The sequence below is a fragment of the Mus caroli genome, unplaced genomic scaffold, assembly GCF_978045245.1.
Source record: "Mus caroli unplaced genomic scaffold, Mus_caroli_1 scaffold_22, whole genome shotgun sequence".
NCBI classification, from domain to species: Eukaryota; Metazoa; Chordata; class Mammalia; order Rodentia; family Muridae; genus Mus; species Mus caroli.
Genome location: NW_028227277.1, coordinates 11,972,760 through 11,981,074, shown reverse-complemented (window position 1 = coordinate 11,981,074; position 8,315 = coordinate 11,972,760).

Here is an 8,315-nt window from a genome sequence, read left to right as displayed (position 1 = left end):
CTGTTTTTCATTCCTATGGTTAGGTCATGAGTCTTAACTGTTAATGGACAGACTCAGATTGTTTTTTACCTGAGCCTGCAAAATTTATCCCAGTGAGTAAATGAAGGTACATGTACAAAAGTTTTGCTTTTCTAAATGTTCAGGAAAGACCTGCCTCCTGCCCCTGGCCATACTCTATTAACCTATGACACTCTATTACAATAATTTAAAAAGTCTTTCTTAATTCATATGTGTTAAAGGACAAATATTCAGTTATACAAAGTATTCAAATGCTCTCCAGGTTTTGAGACGCTACGTACTCTATGCTGTATCAGGGTATGCCTTTCTTCATTGCATTCAGTGTTTTCACCCCTAGCATAATCTTCTGAGAATTTTCTTTTCTACTTTCTTTCCCATTTATATTCTCCACCAAAGCAGAAATAATATGGATGACACCATGCCAACAACATTGTTTCATTCTGCCCATATAACTGTGTATTCTTCCTGGCTTGCAGATTTACTCATGGTGCTATTTGCTCGCAATAATATTTTACATATTGTCATGAAGTACTGCTTTTACATATTTCATATCCTCTGTTTTAACACTAAAACCTAAATGCTGCACAATTATGTCATTCATTGATAAATTCTTTTCATTCCAGGATTTGAATAAGTGTTCTTTCTAGGCTACTTTTTCAATTAAAATATCCACAACATGCAAAATATGACATGACTTTTATTTCAGTATTGAAATACTATGTATTTATCTTCTATTGGTTTTAACATGGATTGGTCTCATTAGAAATCTTGGAACTTGTATAAATGTCTTCAATTTTAATTAAACTTTGTGGCTAAGAAATTTAATGTGAGCATATCTCAGAGAACTTAAATTCACCATTTCAGTTAATAAAGTACGGATATTAAGATTTTTGGTGATGTCATTCAAAGTCAACACAGGAAGGATTATAAATTACCACAATTCATTTACTACCTTATTTTCCTAATTAGATATTTCAAACGTTAAGTTTGCTAAATATGTTTTTATACATCTTAGAGTACATGTACTCAAAGAAATGTGGTGCCTGCATGAAATTGTTAATCTTTTTGATGAGTAAATAGATATTAACAACAATTGAGTTCAGGCACACATGAAAATGAGCCTTGGGCATGTCATAGGAAAACAGGTCTTTAAAGTGAGGTAAAGAAATCTTTCTAGCTTTTATTTAATTTTTAAAATTAGAATTTGACTTTTTTCCATAGGTACTGTTATTTAAAATATTTTTTTTGAGATAGAGTTTTTCTGAATATCCCTGGCTGTCCTGGAACTCTCTCTGTAGACCCGGCTGGCCTTGAGCTAAGAAATTTGCCTGCCTCTGCCTCCCAAGTGCTGGGATTAAAGGCATGTGCCACCAAGCATGTCTCATCCTTTATACTTCCCATCTCAGCCCCAAATATTTTCTCTTATTAAAACAAAAATTAATATTTAAAATATAATATAAAATGACATAAACAATAAATAAAAAAAGCAGAATAGAACAAAGAAAAGGAACAAGCAGAATCTGATGAAAATATACATGAGAAACACACAGACTCAGAACTCATCTTACAAAAAGATTAAAATACAGAAATGTAATCCACAAAAATACCTCTTTGGTAGAAACCAAAACCAGTAATTTGGAGTAAGGAGAAAAACACCCAGAGCAGTAGATAGCCATCACAAACCGTGAACTCAGTAGCGTTTTTCATCTCTCATATTTAGTTGATATATTAAACCATATATAGACTCTCCTTTACCACTAATTTGTACATAAAAATTTGATACTGAGGCATAACTTATACTCAGAAGTTATTTTCTTCATTGGAAAGAAATTAGAATATGACATACTTCCTAAATATCCATATCAGTACCTAATGAACACATAACAATTCAGTGCTTGACTCAACCCTGAAAATGTAGGTTGATTTGCACAGTGTTCATGTGATACATTTCATATAGATTTTGTGGTCTCATGTAAACGGTGTGAAAAAGCATATTGTTCTAATTTACTTGGTAAACAATAGAAGACTACACATATACCAAAGAAGGAATTTTTTGTTATTGTTTAAATAATAATAAGTTCCAGTTGATTGTATATACAATCACTCAGTTTAAGAACTTACTGTTTTAAAATATCCATATTGAGTTTTATAATTTTATAATTTCAAATTCATTTGAAAGACCATTTATCCTGTGCCTTGACACTTTGTACACCCATACTACAAAACCTACCATATCTGGAATACAAACATAATTAAAAATTCCTTACACTCTCTGTCTTTTTACCCTCAAATACTGATATAGGAATGAACATCATGATACAATTGAAGCTATTGGCATGATCTCTTAAGGATAACACATTCATGAATCCCAAGCAATACCATAAGAAGCAGTAAATGGGATACATAAAAGTTTGTGTTTAATGTACTACAAGATTTACTTTTCATTTCTTTTCAGTTTTTGGTTTTGTGTTTTTGTTGTTGTGTGGGGAGAAAGAGAGAGAGAGAGAGAGAGAGAAGATAACAGCAATTATATATAGGGAAGTAAGTAAAATTTTGCCATATTTGCTAGAGAATAAAAAAAAAATTAAAGTTCATTTTTTAAAATCCAGAATAGATAATTTAAATTTTAAAATATAATTTATGAAGAAAGTTTTATAAATCATTTTTCCAGAATTGAAATGATTTGGGATCCTTTAAGAACAGAATTTATCTTCCTTTTCTGTATTTATTTTAATTACAGATTTTTATTTGTTTTGCCATATTCCCTTGAAAATGATCTAGAAAAACTGGTTTGGAGAATTTGGCCTTTTCTCCTAAGCTGTTATGTTTCCATATTTTACTTGACATTGAAATCACGAAGACATCACATTTCTTCTAAAAATAGTAAGACTTTTGTGAACCAAAAAAAAAAAAAAAAGGAAGTAATAAACTCCAATTAAAATATAGTCAAAATACAGAACCATAATATACAAAAACCTGTTTGGGAAAAACAAAGAAGAGTAACATGAAATTAAAAACAAACAAACAAATGAACTAAAGAAAAAAAAAAATGGTTCCCTACTACATTCTAAGCTTGAGATGGCTAACAAAATTGATCTCAATGGCATTTTGCATCATTTTTATTCACTTGATATATTAAATTGAATATAGACTTTTCTTCACAACTAATTTATATATTAAATCGTTAAAAATCATAACCAACTATGTTCAACTAATATTGTAAAGTCATTTTCTATATTGGAATGAAATTGGATGCAGACTCACTTATTGGATGCACATAACTGTAAAACACATCAAATTTGAAGCACATACATAACAGCGATAATATTGGTTCATTAACAAATCACTTCTGGATCTGTACCTGCTACCTGAGGCTGTTCGACAGCCTGCTGAGCATGGTTCCCACCAGGAGGGACCTCTTCTTCCAGGAGTGTTTTTGCTCCTGGGAAAGGAGTTTAGACAGTCACTTTCTCTCCAATAACTTTGTGGAGAGGGACTGACAAGGAGAACAAGATCAGTGGAGCAGCTGGGACAGGATTCTTCCTGTCCAAAATTTGCAACCACAGCTTGGGCGGTCCCAGAGTCCTAAGTGCACAGTTTCTGCCAGGAGAGAGCTAGTCTTCCAGGAGTGGAGACAGAGGATTACACACCTACAGGAGGAACAAGCTCCAGCCAGAGACAGCAAGAACATCTAACACCAGAGATAACCAGATGACAAAAGGCAAATGTAAGAATCTTACCAACAGAAAACAAAATTATTTGGCAACATCATAAGCCAGTTTCCTCAACACAGCAAGTCCTGGAATCCCCAACACACCAGAAAAGCAAGATGTAGAGTTAAAATCATGTGTCGTGAAGCTTACAGAGGATTTTATGGAGGATATAAATAACTCCCTTAGAGAAAAACAGGGGAGCAAAGGAAACAGATAGAAGCACTTTAAAGGAGAAGCACTGAGACTTATTACACCAGAAAAGAGGTGGCATCTAGGGAGGGCTCTAAGCACCTGAGTAGGTGAGAGAGCCATCTTGTGTCCCAGGTCCAGGAGAGACAAGTCTGGGCAGGAGAGTGCACTTGCTGCAAAAGCAGCAAAGCTTCTAGAACAGAGCATCTTTTGGGCCTGAATCTTCAGCCAGGAAGCAGAACTGAGCTCCAGACATTTGCACACTTTTCCCGCCAGAAGAGATGTGGTCTCCAGGGAGGGCTCACAGGCTGCAGAAGCAACATTGCTTCTGGGAAAGCGCCCCTTTCAGGCCTGCATTTTCAGCCAGGAGGTAAAGCTGAGCTCCAGATCTCCGTGCACCTTCCCTGCAAGAGTGGAGGTGGCATGCAGAGAATATTCTGAACACTGGGACTCAGGAGAGAGTTAGACTCCCAGGACTGCTGACAGAGGCTAACATAATCACAGTAGAAACAAACTCCGGCCAGATATAGCTATAACAACTAACACCAGAGTTTACCAGATGGCAAAAGGCAAGTGTAAGAATATTACTAAAAGAAACCAAGACCACTCACCATCATCAAAAACCAGCTCTCCCACCACAGCGACTCCTGGATACGCCAACACACCCGAAAAACACGATTCATTTTTAAAATCATATTACAAGATGCTGGAAGAGGATTTTAAGAAGGAATTTAATAACACACTTAAAGAAATACAGAAAAACATAGTTAAACAGGTAGAAGCCCATAAAGAGGAAACCAAAAATCTTTTAAAGAATTACAGGAAAACTCTGCTATACAAGTAAAAGCCCTTAAAAACGAAACACAGAAATCCTGTAAAGAATTACAGGAAGACACAACCAAACAGGTGATGGAATTGAACAAAAACATCCAAGACCTAAAAAGGAAAGTAGAAACAGTAAAGAAAAGTCAAAGGGAGACAACTTCGGAGGTAGAAAACCTACAAAGGAAATTTGGAGCCATAGATATGAGAATTAGCAACAGAATATAAGAGATGGAGGAGAGAATATCAGAAGCAGAAGATTCCATAGAAATCATGGACACAACAATCAAAGAAAATGCAAAATGCAAAAAGATCCTAACCCAAGAAATCCAGGAAATCTAGGACATAATGAGAAGACCAAAAGTACAGATACTAGGAGTAGATGACAGTGAAGAGTTTCAAATTAAAGGGCCAGCAAATATCTTCAACAAAATTATAGAAGAAAACCAACCAACCAAACAACCAAACAAAAACAGAAACAAAACCAAACACTTCTCAAACCTAAAGAAAGGGATGCCCATGATCATACAAGAATCCTACAAAACTCTAAATAGACTGGACCAGAAAAGAATTTCCTCCCAGCACATAATAATGAGAACAACAAATCCACTAAATAAAGATAGAATATTAAATGTATTAAGGGAAAAAGGTCAAGTGACATATAAAGGCAGATCTATTAGAATTACACCAGACTTCTCATCAGAGACTAAGAAAGCCAGAAGATCATGGACAGATGTTATACAGACCCTAAGAGAACACAAAAGCCAGCCCAGGCTACTTTATCCAGCAAAACTCTCAATTACCATAGATTGAGAAACCAAAGTGTTTCAAGTCAAAACCAAATTCCCTCAATATCTTTCCATGAATCCAGCCCTTCAAAGGATAATAAAGGGAAAACACAACACAAGGACTGAAACTACAACTTACAAAATGAAAGAAAGTAATGCTTCAACAAACCAAAAATATGATAGCCTAAAGAAAAGAATCCCAACTATAACAACAACAACAACAAAATAACAGGAAGCAACAATCATTTTTCTTTAATTGGTCATAAAACAGGCCTGAAAAGGCATAAAAATATTGAAATTAGCACATGCATCCTATCAGATCACCACAGAATAAGGGTGACATTCAATAACAACATAAATAACAGAAAGCCAACTTTCACGTGGAAATCGAACAACACTCTAGCCAATCATAACTTGGTCAAGGAAGAAATAAAGAAAGAAATTAACGACATTTTAGAGTTCAATGAAAATAAAGCCACAACATACACAAACTTATGGGACACAATGAAAGCATTTCTAAGAGGAAAACTCATAGCTCTGAGTGCCTCCAAAGAGAAACTAGAGAGAGCATACACTACCAGCCTGATAGTATACCTATACACTCTAGGACAAAAGGAAGCAAATTCACCCAAGAGGAGTAGATGACAGGTAATAATCAAAATCAGGGCTGAAATCAACCAAATGGAAACAAAGAGAACTATACAAAGAATCAACCAAAGCTGTTGTGGCCTTCCCGCAGTCCACAACAGGAACAGTTCAACTGAGAATGGCAGTTGGAGCTGAAAAGAGAGGAATCTAGACGGGGCGGAAGAAAGAATGGGGCTAAGACGATTTCATGTTCAAAGTCCGCCTTTTTAATTCCAACATTCAGTTATAAAGGAAGGGGGAGCGAACCCAATTTCCCGCCAAGTAACTCGGGATTCAGTAGCAGGACCAACACGTGTGTGCCTCCAAGCAGCTAAGCCAACAGGGTCCAGCAGTGGGCGTGGCAGCACGAATGAGCAGGAAACTCCACCCTTGAGCAAGCAGGTTCAATCAGGTGGGGGAAGGGAGACCACATCTCCTCCCATTAGTTAACAAAAAAAAAAAAAAAAGAAAGGGCTGGCCTGAGGCAGAAAAATTATCTATGCTAAATAGTTCTGCCTGAGTTCTTAGAGCTAAAGAAAAAACCTGTTTTCGAGGGATTCCCTATCTTTTCTAATGGTAAACTGTATCTGGCTAAGACTGTCTTTAAAGCACTAATGGAATAGCACTTAGCTGTAGGCTCTGACTTTATAATGCTAATTAGTGCTGAATAGGTAACTACCAGGTTGCATTTTAAGTAGGGCATTGGAACCCTGGCTAAGTTTGACCGAACAAATTTAGAATAACACTGAGTTGATAATCCTCCACAATTTTGGATGACAGGCGGGAAAACAAGGAAAAGGGGCAAGACTGGCTGGCTCCTAGTACAAGGGCAATTGGCTATTTTATTTGGGTGGGAGGCAGTGAAGGGCTTGCCATTTCGACAGTAACTTCTCCAACCTCTCTCCCCCCTATTAATTAAGTTTAAATAGGCAACGCTTAACTGAGGTGAACAAATGATTTTCTCATCCGTAGATGAGAAGGCCTTTAACCTTGGCTTGGGTGTACATTGACCCGATTCCTCCCGTGGGCGTTATAACAACCCACATCTTTGGCTCTTGGTATCTTTTGGGGAGGGGAGGCAGAGACTTAGGTATTTTTGGTTTTTAGCTGGAATCAGATACCAACCTCTTTCAAATCAGGTGTGTCACACAGGGAACTCAGAAACGGTCAAGCTGGACCTTCCCTCCGCAGTAATCTCCTGCACCAAGCAGTACCCATACTGTATTCATCTGATCACGAATCAGTAGTGCAGGTCTGAGTCCTGCGTGGTCTCTAGTGGAGACTTGTCAACCTCAGATTTAGCAAGGCCTAGACAAGAATTATGTCAGTATTAACACCACAAATTGTGGTTAAAATAGGAGCTGGAAGTCTTTCCTCCTCATCCCTGTTATTCCCTAGCCTGAGGAACTAAGGACACCTTGCAGTAACAGCAAGGGTGAAAAGCCAGAGGCCAGCTAAGGGACTAAGCCCATCTCTATCAAAATAAGAACTAATCTCTGTAAATGTATGAAATTTCTAGTTCCCTAGCTCTCTTGGTAAATCTAAATCCTATCTCAGACTGAAAACCACGTGCTGGAATGTCCTTGGAAGGGAGAATAGCAGTACCACCTGTTTGCTCTTAGGGGAGGGGAAGGCACGCCTGTAGGTCCGGCCGGAGATTGACCTGCTTGAGAAAAGAAAGAGATCTAGACAATGAGAGAGTAGCAATGCAAATTTTCTTTTTGGAGAAATCCAGGTACTTATTCTGATGCAAATTGTAAAACTAAAGCTAGTCTCCGGCTTCCTGTAGGGGATTTGGCTCAGAGGAAAACAGCGTTTCTGGGAGCTTTCATTCCCAGCTGAATTCTAAGCACAAGAGGAATTTTAGTCTTTAGAATGATACTTACGAGAAGAGACAGAATCTGTGTTTACCTAATGAATTAATCTCTCTGGTAGCCACCGTGCTCCATCTTCATCTCGTGAAAAAACACAAACCGAGCCTCTTCCCCAGATTAGAACCGGATCCGGACCCTTCCATTCATTAGTCAGGGTGTCCTTCCATTTTACCAATGCATAAGAATTAGAAGTAACTGGATGCCAGTGGCGGTCCGCTGCAGACTGACCTTTAATGTCAGTTTGCAAAAAGTTTAGGATAAATAAGGTGAAGGCAAGATGAGCC